Raw genomic sequence first — 12,500 nt, 5'->3', positions numbered from 1 at the left:
TTTTAGAAGATCCGCGCCGTGAATTTCAGCCTGTAAAGCCTTCTCTATATGTAAACTGAGATCCTTGCCGTGGACCGGATCTCGCGCCAAAATTGCGTCATCACACTACCGGCCAATCACAGCGAGGGTTATACAACTGCCGGCCAATCACAGCGCATCTTGAAGTGGGGTCGCTATGGCAGCCATATTTGTTGTCGCCCGTTTGTACCATCCCTTCTCTAGGTAATTTCGCCTACCAGGCAGGGTGAAGGAGTCCGTATCTCTGGAATTACTGAACGCACAGGAACAAGGGACCCCTTAAAAGATAGATCTCAGCGAGGTGGAGGCAGACGCGGGGGTCTGAAGGTACGAAAAACGGACGAAAGACGCGGACGCGACCGCGGTTTGCTATAGGGCTAATGACCACTAGTTGGGCAACTTACACAGTATGGCTTTAAAGCTATATGGGTAATCATAATTTTTTAACCACAAGCCTTACAGTGTATTTATATTTTGTTGTACAACAGTGTTGTGCACAAGTAGCAGTAGCATTGAGCTTGTAGGCAACGCGTTTTGAGCGTGTATATCTGCTATTAAAGCTCCTTTTCTTTAAGAACAAATATTATATATTATATATTGACAATTCTTTTTTTTCTAAATTATTTTTAAATAGGGACACGTGGTTGAATGTGGTTAAGTCTGGTTTTATAACCAATTACATTAGTAAGAGCTAAATAAAAACTAGATTGTATCCATTGGAACACAGCTTATTTTTTCCATTACCTGAAAAGTACTGGTTTTGGACATACAAGGTTTCTACAGTGACAGCATATTAAGTATATTGTCTATGTCGGGTGGAAACCTCATATGTCCAAAACTGTTGCTTTTCAGGATTCAAATTCAAAAACTGCAAAAGTAGCACAGATCTACAAGCTCAGCAAAGCACAGATTCAAGTTTGTAGATCTGCTACTTTTGTGCCTTCGTGTGACACTGTAGTATGATCAAGTAGTTCATTAATTTACAAAAAAACAACAACACAAAGTTAAAATACTGTATGGAGATATGAGGTTTCTGCCCGACAGCAACGATATGCAATAAAATATACTCATACAAATACATTTACTTCCATGAAAATTATTTCTCTCACCAGCATTCTAACTGAATGTCATAAACATTTGCACGGCAGTGGGTGATGATGGCCTACCAACATATACAGTATGGCTTTCTAATCGGTGTGTTTGCGGCAGTAGGACCATTGTCTGTCTGAGGTGGCTGTAGCTGTGTGATTCCTCTGAAGCAGTGCTTCTCAAACTTTTTCATGTCAAGGACCCTAGAATTGATATGTCATTGTCTCCACCAGCCGAAGGCAGGGGGAGAGTATGTTTTCGCCCCTGTCTGTCCGTCCGTCTGTCCGTCCGTCCGTCCGTCCGTCCGTCCGTCCGTCCGTCCGTCCGTCCGTCCGTCCGTCCGTCCGTCCGTCCGTCCGTGCGTCCGTCTGTGCGTCTGTGCGTCCGTCCTCCGAGTTTGTTACCAGCTAATCTCCGGCGCCGTTGGCCCGGTCGCTGCCAAAATGAGCACACACACTCCCTGGATGCCAATTCAGAACCTCTGCCCAACATTTTTCAAATGGCCCTGTTCTAGCGCCACCATGAGGCCGATGTTTGCAAAACCCATTTCTGTACACTACTTTTGGAATTTTGTCCAAAAATCACGCAAATCGATAGACAGTATCTCTACAGTCATGTGATCGACATGGATCTGTGTCATTGTCCATATTCCATCCTAATTGGCTGATATTGGCTTTCAAAGTTTGTAAGATTGGTCCGTTTTGGACAAAATGCCTCAAATCACAAACGCAGAGTGCAATTAACATGAAATCGCGCACACACTTTCCCACTAGGCCGAGGAAGAAATGCCACTTCAAGTTTTTGAAATCAGCCTCATGGTGGCGCTATAACAGGCCGATTCATGGTTTTACCTATAACTCCACCGATCAGTTTCAAACTTTGTAAGCGCACTCCCTATAGGCCAAGGAAAAACCCTTTCCTTGCATTTTTCACATCAGCCTTTTATAGCGCCACCAGGAGTTCCGACTTATGTAAGACACATTTTTTGGATATTACTCCTTCAGATTTTACCCAAAATTAACACAAATCAGTACACAGTATCTCTACAGTCATATGATCAGGACGGATCTGTCCTGTATTAAATATTCCATCCTGATTGGTTAAGATTGACCTCCAAACTTTGCAGGATTGATCCGTTTCAAACAAAATGCCTCAAATCAAAATGCCTCAAATCAAAAACAGCGTGCAATTGTAATGAAATTGTGCACGCACATTCGCAAAAGTCCAAGGAAGAAATTACACTACAAAATGTTCAAATCAGCCTCATGGTGGCGCCATGAAAGGTCTAAGATTGGTGAAGAACACATGCCACCCTTTTTACATTGGCCTATTATAGCACCACCAGGACGCGTGGCTGGTGGAGACCTGTGCTCGGAAGAGCACTTCTTCTAGTTGTGGGCTCGCCTATAAGGCGAGCACACTCTAGATATTGTCATTATTGTGGGCTCGCCTATAAGGCGAGCACACTTTAGATATTGTCATTATTGTGGGCTCGCCAGTACCTGGCGAGCACACTTTAGATATTGTCATTATTTATTTATTTATAAGTAGACAGGATTTTCGGTTCCTTTCTACTCCTACATACTTAGTGAGAAAATGAAAATAAAAATATCAATGTGTTCAGCTTACAGTGGGGAAGTGTGCTATTACTTTTTACAGCAATCGGCCAAATGGTGGCGCTGTAGGAAGCCTTCGAAAGTACGATCTTTGAACAGGTATAGCTCATGCTGTGTTATACATACAGCCATGAAACCTGTATACACGTATGCGTCTCCTCATGCCGAACAACTTTTACCCTCTGACTTTTGACCTCTGACCTTTAGGTCTCCCACAATTTTGAATTATATGAAATACAGTAAAAATCTATCTCCTCCTGGGATTTTTGAGTTAAGCGCACAAAACTTTTTTCACATGGACTTTGGACCAATACCTATACAGTCTATGTGGTGAGAAGTTTGTACGTTAAACCATTAATTTTTAATAATTCAATTCATATTGCGGTTTTATGCAAATTATTATTCTGCCTCTAAATAAAACATGCAAAGTGTTACTTTCATGGCATTTGGCAAACATGTAGAGGGTTAGTCCAAATATCCCTGAAACCAATCTTATTCCAATTGGCCAAAGGGGGGCGCTATACGAAGCGTTTGAAAATTCAAACTTCAAACGGACATAAGTCTTGACTCGTTTCGTTTGAAGACATGCAACTTGTTACACGCGTGCTTTGACTCAAGCGGAAGACATCTGTGTCGTTGTTAAGTAAGCTCCGCCCTTTAATTTTCCGCCATTTTGAGCAGTTTGTAAAACGCGTAAACCCGCTTTTATTCTGGAATTTTCGCGTCACGTGCACAAAACTTTTTTTACGTGAACTTTGGACCGATATCTAAAGATCTGTCAGATCGGATTTCTTTAACATTGAAACATGCTTTTTTAAATAATTCAAACAATATTGCATTTTTATGCAAATTATTCTTCTGCCTCTAAAACATACATGCAAAGTCACATTTTCATGACAAAATAGTGTAGAGGGTTAGTTCAAATATCACTGAAACCAATCTTACCCCAAATGGCCAAAGGGGGGCGCTATATAATTTTGAGCAGTTTGTAAAACGCTTAAACCCGTTTTTATTCTAGGATTTTTTTTGCAATTTGCATGAAACATTCTACACGCAATCTAAGGACCTTTATCTAACATGCCTATGAAGTGCACACAAAAAAATTATAAAATAATAATAATAAATATAGCTGCAAGCAGCGATAAAGTGTCCAAAGCCAAAAACACCTCAAATCATGAACACAGCCTGGGATGTGCGTGAAATCTTGCAAGCACATTCCCAATAGGTCAAGGAACAGATACCAACCTTCTCACATTGGCCTGTTATAGCGCCACCAGCGGGTCAACCTTTGCACAACACATTTTTGGAACAAAATGGACCAATCTTTGACGTCAGTAACGTCAAAGAGAGCAATGCCTGCGATCTTGACATTTTGTGCTTTTATAGCCATTGTTTTCTGGCTTGAAGCGAGCCCACAATTGTTTCGAAGGAACAATATTTTTCTAGTTGTGGGCTCGCCTATAAGGCGAGCACACTTTAGATATTGTCATTATTTATTTATCTATCAGGCAATCAGTAGACGGGATCTTCGGTTCCTTTCTACTCCTACATACTTAGTGAGAAAATGAAAATAAAAACATCAATGTGTTCAGTTTACAGTGGCGAAGTGTGCTATTATTTTTTATAGCAATCGGCCAAATGGTGGCGCTGTAGGAAGCCTTCGAAAGTGCGATCTTTGAACAGGTATAGCTCATGCTGTGTTATACATACAGCCATGAAACCTGTATACACTTATGCGTCTCCTCATGCCGAACAACTTTTTCCCTCTAACTTTTGACCTCTGACCTTTAGGTCTCCCACAATTCGGAATTATATGAAAAACAGTAAAAATCTATCTCCTCCTGGGATTTTCGCGTCAAGTGCACAAAACTTTTTTCACATGAACTTTGGACCAATACGGTCAGATTGATCAACCAGATTTTTTTTAAAGTGAAATATAATTTTTTAATAATTTAATCAATATTGCGGTTTTATGCAAATTATTCTTCGGCCTCTAAATCATACATGCAAAGGTACACGTTCATGGCATTTGGCAAAGATGTGGAGGGTTAGTCAAAGTATCACTGAAACCAATTTTATTCCAATCGGCCAAAGGGGGGCGCTATACGAAGCGTTTGAAAATTCAAACTTCAAACGGGCATAAGTCATGACTCGTTTCGTTTGAAGACATGCAACTTGTTATACGCGTGCTTTGACTCGAGCGGAAGACATCTGTGTCGTTGTTAAGTAAGCTCCGCCCTTCGATTTTCCGCCATTTTGAGCAGTTTGTAAAACGCGTAAACCCGCTTTTATTCTGGAATTTTCGCTCCACGTGCACAAAACTCTTTTTTACGTGAACTTTGGACCGATATCTAAAGATCTGTCAGATCGGATTTCTTTAAAATTGAAACATGCTTTTTTAAATAAATTCAATGAATATTGCAGTTTTATGCAAATTATTCTTCTGCCTCTAAATCATACATGCAAAGTAACATGTTCATGGCATTTGGCAAAGATGTAGAGTGTTAGTCCAAATATCACTAAAACCAATCTTACCCCAATTGGCCAAAGGGGGGCGCTATATCATTTTGAGCAGTTTGTGAAACGCTTAAACCCATTAGGATTTTTTTTTTTGCAATTTGCATGAAACATTCTACACACAATCTAAGGACCTTTATCTAATATGCCTATGAAGTGCACACACACAAAAAAATAAAAAATAATAATGAATATAGCTGCAAGCAGCGATAAAGTGGCCAAAGCCAAAAACACCTCAAATCATGAACACAGCCTGGGATGTGCGTGAAATCTTGCAAGCACATTCCCAATAGGTCAAGGAACAGATACCACCCTTCTTACATTGGCCTGTTATAGCGCCACCAGCGGGTCAACTTTTGCACAACACATTTTTCGAACAAAATGGACCAATCTTTGACGTCAGTAACGTCAAAGAGAGCACTGCCTGCGATCTTGACATTTTGTACTTTTATAGCCATTGTTTTCCGGCTTGAAGCGAGCCCACAATTGTTTCGAAGGAACAATATTTTTCTAGTTTATCTATCAGTCAGTCAGTCAGTCAGACAGTAGACGGGAACTTCGGTTCCTTTCTACTCCTACATACTTAGTGAGAAAATGAAAATAAAAACATCAATGTGTTCAGTTTACAGTGGCGAAGTGCGCTATTATTTTTTATAGCAATCGGCCAAATGGTGGCGCTGCACGAAGCCTTCGAAAGTGCGAACTTTGAACAGGTATAGCTCATGCTGTGTTTGAGGTACAGGCATGAAACCTGTATACACGTATGCGTCTCCTCATGCCGAACAACTTTTACCCTCTAACTTTTGACCTCTGACCTTTAGGTCTCCCACAATTCGGAATTATATGAAAAACAGTAAAAATCTATCTCCTCCTGGGATTTTCGCGTCAAGTGCACAAAACCTTTTTCACATGAACTTTGGACCAATACGGTCAGATTGATCAACCAGATTTTTTTTAAAGTGAAATATAATTTTTTAATAATTCAATCAATATTGCGGTTTTATGCAAATTATTCTTCGGCCTCTAAATCATACATGCAAAGTTACAAGTTCATGGCATTTGGCAAAGATGTGGAGGGTTAGTCAAAGTATCACTGAAACCAATTTTATTCCAATCGGCCAAAGGGGGGCGCTATACGAAGCGTCTGAAAATTCAAACTTCAAACGGGCATAAGTCATGACTCGTTTCGTTTGAAGACATGCAACTTGTTACACGCGTGATTTGACTCAAGCGGAAGACATCTGTGTCGTTGTTAAGTAAGCTCCGCCCTAAGATTCTCCGCCATTTTGAGCAGTTTGTAAAACGCGTAAACCCGCTTTTATTCTGGAATTTTCGCGTCACGTGCACAAAACTTTTTTTACGTGAACTTTGGACCGATATCTAAAGATCTGTCAGATCGGATTTCTTTAACATTGAAACATGCTTTTTTAAATAATTCAAACAATATTGCATTTTTATGCAAATTATTCTTCTGCCTCTAAAACATACATGCAAAGTCACATTTTCATGACAAAATAGTGTAGAGGGTTAGTTCAAATATCACTGAAACCAATCTTACCCCAAATGGCCAAAGGGGGGCGCTATATAATTTTGAGCAGTTTGTAAAACGCTTAAACCCGTTTTTATTCTAGGATTTTTTTTTGCAATTTGCATGAAACATTCTACACGCAATCTAAGGACCTTTATCTAACATGCCTATGAAGTGCACACAAAAAAATTATAAAATAATAATAATAAATATAGCTGCAAGCAGCGATAAAGTGTCCAAAGCCAAAAACACCTCAAATCATGAACACAGCCTGGGATGTGCGTGAAATCTTGCAAGCACATTCCCAATAGGTCAAGGAACAGATACCAACCTTCTCACATTGGCCTGTTATAGCGCCACCAGCGGGTCAACTTTTGCACAACACATTTTTGGAACAAAATGGACCAATCTTTGACGTCAGTAACGTCAAAGAGAGCACTGCCTGCGATCTTGACATTTTGTGCTTTTATAGCCATTGCTTTCTGCCTTGAAGCGAGCCCACAATTGTTTCGAAGGAACAATATTTTTCTAGTGAGAACTTGATATTGTCATATCAAGTTCTCCTCAAAACTTCGGTTCCTTTCTACTCCTACAAACTTAGTGAGAAAATGAAAATAAAAACATCAATGTGTTCAGTTTACAGTGGCGAAGTGTGCTATTATTTTCTATAGCAATCGGCCAAATGGTGGCGCTGTAGGAAGCCTTCGAAAGTGCGAACTTTGAACAGGTATAGCTCATGCTGTGTTATACATACAGCCATGAAACCTGTATACACTTATGCGTCTCCTCATGCCGAACAACTTTTACCCTCTAACTTTTGACCTCTGACCTTTAGGTCTCCCACAATTCGGAATTATATGAAAAACAGTAAAAATCTATCTCCTCCTGGGTTTTTTTCGTTACGCGCACGAAACTTTTTTCACATGAACTTTGGACCAATACGGTCAGATTGATCAACCAGATTTTTTTAAAAGTGAAATATAATTTTTTAATAGTTCAATCAATATTGCGGTTTCATGCAAATTATTCTTCGGCCTCTAAATCATACATGCAAAGTTACACGTTCATGGCATTTGGCAAAGATGTGGAGGGTTAGTCAAAGTATCACTGAAACCAATTTTATTCCAATCGGCCAAAGGGGGGCGCTATACGAAGCGTTTGAAAATTCAAACTTCAAACGGGCATAAGTCATGACTCGTTTTGGTTTGAAGACATGCAACTTGTTACACGCGTGCTTTGACTCGAGCGGAAGACATCTGTGTCGTTGTTAAGTAAGCTCCGCCCTTCAATTTTCCGCCATTTTGAGCAGTTTGTAAAACGCGTAAACCCGCTTTTATTCTGGAATTTTCGCTCCACGTGCACAAAACTTTTTTTACGTGAACTTTGGACCGATATCTAAAGATCTGTCAGATCGGATTTCTTTAAAATTGAAACATGCTTTTTTAAATAAATTCAATGAATATTGCAGTTTTATGCAAATTATTCTTCTGCCTCTAAATCATACATGCAAAGTAACATGTTCATGGCATTTGGCAAAGATGTAGAGTGTTAGTCCAAATATCACTAAAACCAATCTTACCCCAATTGGCCAAAGGGGGGCGCTATATCATTTTGAGCAGTTTGTGAAACGCTTAAACCCGTTAGGATTTTTTTTTGCAATTTGCATGAAACATTCTACACACAATCTAAGGACCTTTATCTAATATGCCTATGAAGTGCACACACACACAAAAAATAAAATAATAATGAATATAGCTGCAAGCAGCGATAAAGTGGCCAAAGCCAAAAACACCTCAAATCATGAACACAGCCTGCAATGTGCGTGAAATCTTGCAAGCACATTCCCAATAGGTCAAGGAACAGATACCACCCTTCTTACATTGGCCTGTTATAGCGCCACCAGCGGGTCAACTTTTGCACAACACATTTTTGGAACAAAATGGACCAATCTTTGACGTCAGTAACGTCAAAGAGAGCACTGCCTGCGATCTTGATATTTTGTACTTTCATAGCCATTGTTTTCTGGCTTGAAGCGAGCCCACAATTGTTACGAAGGAACAATATTTTTCTAGTTTATCTATCAGTCAGTCAGTCAGACAGTAGACGGGAACTTCGGTTCCTTTCTACTCCTACATACTTAGTGAGAAAATGAAAATAAAAACATCAATGTGTTCAGTTTACAGTGGCGAAGTGCGCTATTATTTTTTATAGCAATCGGCCAAATGGTGGCGCTGTAGGAAGCCTTCGAAAGTGCGAACTTTGAACAGGTATAGCTCATGCTGTGTTTTAGGTACAGCCATGAAACCTGTATACACGTATGCGTCTCCTCATGCCGAACAACTTTTACCCTCTAACTTTTGACCTCTGACCTTTAGGTCTCCCACAATTCGGAATTATATGAAAAACAGTAAAAATCTATCTCCTCCTGGGATTTTCGCGTCAAGTGCACAAAACTTTTTTCACATGAACTTTGGACCAATACGGTCAGATTGATCAACCAGATTTTTTTTAAAGTGAAATATAATTTTTTAATAATTCAATCAATATTGCGGTTTTATGCAAATTATTCTTCGGCCTCTAAATCATACATGCAAAGTTACACGTTCATGGCATTTGGCAAAGATGTGGAGGGTTAGTCAAAGTATCACTGAAACCAATTTTATTCCAATTGGCCAAAGGGGGGCGCTATACGAAGCGTCTGAAAATTCAAACTTCAAACGGGCATAAGTCATGACTTGTTTCGTTTGAAGACATGCAACTTGTTACACGCGTGCTTTGACTCAAGCGGAAGACATCTGTGTTGTTGTTAAGTAAGCTCCGCCCTTCAATTTTCCGCCATTTTGAGCAGTTTGTAAAACGCGTAAACCCGCTTTTATTCTGGAATTTTCGCGTCACGTGCACAAAACTTTTTTTACGTGAACTTTGGACCGATATCTAAAGATCTGTCAGATCGGATTTCTTTAACATTGAAACATGCTTTTTTAAATAATTCAAACAATATTGCATTTTTATGCAAATTATTCTTCTGCCTCTAAAACATACATGCAAAGTCACATTTTCATGACAAAATAGTGTAGAGGGTTAGTTCAAATATCACTGAAACCAATCTTACCCCAAATGGCCAAAGGGGGGCGCTATATAATTTTGAGCAGTTTGTAAAACGCTTAAACCCGTTTTTATTCTAGGATTTTTTTTGCAATTTGCATGAAACATTCTACACGCAATCTAAGGACCTTTATCTAACATGCCTATGAAGTGCACACAAAAAAATTATAAAATAATAATAATAAATATAGCTGCAAGCAGCGATAAAGTGGCCAAAGCCAAAAACACCTCAAATCATGAACACAGCCTGGGATGTGCGTGAAATCTTGCAAGCACATTCCCAATAGGTCAAGGAACAGATACCAACCTTCTCACATTGGCCTGTTATAGCGCCACCAGCGGGTCAACTTTTGCACAACACATTTTTGGAACAAAATGGACCAATCTTTGACGTCAGTAACGTCAAAGAGAGCACTGCCTGCGATCTTGACATTTTGTGCTTTTATAGCCATTGTTTTCTGGCTTGAAGCGAGCCCACAATTGTTTCGAAGGAACAATATTTTTCTAGTTTATCTATCAGACATATCAAGTTCTCCTCAATACTTTGTCCGCTTTCAACTCCTACATACTTAGTGAGAAAATGAAAATAAAAACATCAATGTGTTCAGCTTACTGTGGCGACGCGTGCTATTACTTTTTACAGCAATCGGCCAAATGGTGGCGCTGTAGGAAGCCTTCGAAAGTGCGAACTTTGAACAGGTATAGCTCATGCTGTGTTTGAGGTTCAGCCATGAAACCTGTATACACGTATGCGTCTCCTCATGCCGAACAACTTTTACCCTCTGACTTTTGACCTCTGACCTTTAGATCCCCCAGAATTTGGAATTATATGAAAAACAGTAAAAATCTATCTCCTCCTGGGATTTTTGCATTACGCGCATGAAACTTTTTTCACATGAACTTTGGACCAATACAGTCAGATTGATCAACCAGATTTTTTTTAAAGTGAAATATAATTTTTTAATAATTCAATCAATATTGCGGTTTTATGCAAATTATTCTTCGGCCTCTAAATCATACATGCAAAGTTACACGTTCATGGCATTTGGCAAAGATGTAGAGGGTTAGTCAAAGTATCACTGAAACCAATTTTATTCCAATCGGCCAAAGGGGGGCGCTATACGAAGCGTTTGAAAATTCAAACTTCAAACGGGCATAAGTCATGACTCGTTTCGTTTTAAGACATGCAACTTGCTTACACGCGTGCTTTGACTCGAGCGGAAGACATCTGTGTCTTTGTTAAGTAAGCTCCGCCCTTAGATTTTCCGCCATTTTGAGCAGTTTGTAAAACGCTTAAACCCGCTTTTATTCTGGAATTTTCGCGTCACGTCCACAAAACATTTTTTTACATGAACTTTGGACCAATATCTAAAGATCTGTCAGATCGATTTACTTTTGACTGTGGAGCCAGAGTGGACAGTCATCTATGGGATTATTTTTTTGTCTCCACTGAAACTGCATTATCTCACCCTCCCTCAATTGGAGAAGTCTACTGGAGAAATAAGAAACAAACTATCCACAAATAAAGCGTCACAATGCTCTTTTCTGTCAAAGGCACCAATGAGGTCATTTGTCTCAACCATAGCAGCCCTGACAAGTTCTAAAACCAGATCAATACTAACTCAAAATGTTATTTTTAACGGTACATTTTAACAGTACATTTTTACCTGGGATTACAGAATATTAGCCAAAACAGAGTTTGAAAGCATCCTGTCACCATCTTTAAGACATAAGCATTGAGTCATTCAGAGCTTTACAATGTTGAGCAACATCCAGATTTCAACAGTTTGACTATAGAAGTAGAGCATGGGACAGAATGTATTTACCTGTAACATTTTTTGAGCTGTCAAATACTGAAAGAAATATTGTTAAAATAACCATGGAACATTAAAAAAAAGCATATTTTAAATCACAGTCACCCCTTCATGTATCATCAGCTGCTTTAATTCCAGTTTTTGAGTTTACAGACTACATTCTGTCGCAAATTGTGCATCTAGGGGAGAAAACATTTAGTATCCATTGAAACTACTTTATCTCCGTTTCACTCGACAGGATGAGTCTGTTTCTCACACACTAGACCCAAAACAAACCACAAGGCACCAATGAGGTCATTGTCACAAACACAGCAGCTCTGACCATTTCTAAAACCACATTGAAAACCACTGTAAATTTACCTTCCAGAATATTAGCCAAAACTGAGAGTTTGAAATCACCTTTAAGTAAGGGAAGAACGTTTAGGATAATAAGCAGGACAGCAGACTCAAATTACAAATGTCTTTTTTTTTCTCCATATTTTTACAAGCTGTAAACAAAGATGTTCAGTCAATCATACAAGGCAAAGTCAGGCTTCTAATCCATTCATTTACCGTTAGATCACTCAAAATCAATATTGATTCAATACATGAACACTTTCTTTCACCATTAGCAGTTTTATCACCGGTTTTCTATTCATTAAACTCAAACGGCATGACATGCAAGGCCAAATCCATTGTCTTGGAACACACATTCAACATCAGAGCTGTGCATTATCATGAAATCGTCTTCAACAGTGGATCACAGCCTCTGCCATCCCTGCATTCTCTCTAACAGTCCGAATGGTGTCCTTATTTGGCCGTGTTCAGCGGAGG

The 12,500-nt window shown here is 39.4% G+C and overlaps 1 protein-coding gene across 1 annotated transcript in view; it reads right to left on the bottom strand.

Annotated features, from left to right (window-relative positions):
- Positions 1–12,500, bottom strand: part of gabbr1a (gamma-aminobutyric acid (GABA) B receptor, 1a) — a gene marked incomplete at both ends in the record, with an annotated part of 77,666 nt that overhangs the window by 50,939 nt on the left and 14,227 nt on the right. The gene's annotated exons all lie outside the window — the stretch shown is intronic.

The sequence above is a fragment of the Nannobrachium achirus genome (assembly GCF_963921795.1).
Source record: "Nannobrachium achirus genome assembly, chromosome: 2".
NCBI classification, from domain to species: Eukaryota; Metazoa; Chordata; class Actinopteri; order Myctophiformes; family Myctophidae; genus Nannobrachium; species Nannobrachium achirus.
Note: the sequence above shows the minus strand (reverse complement) of the source record. Positions and strands in the feature narration are given on the sequence as shown.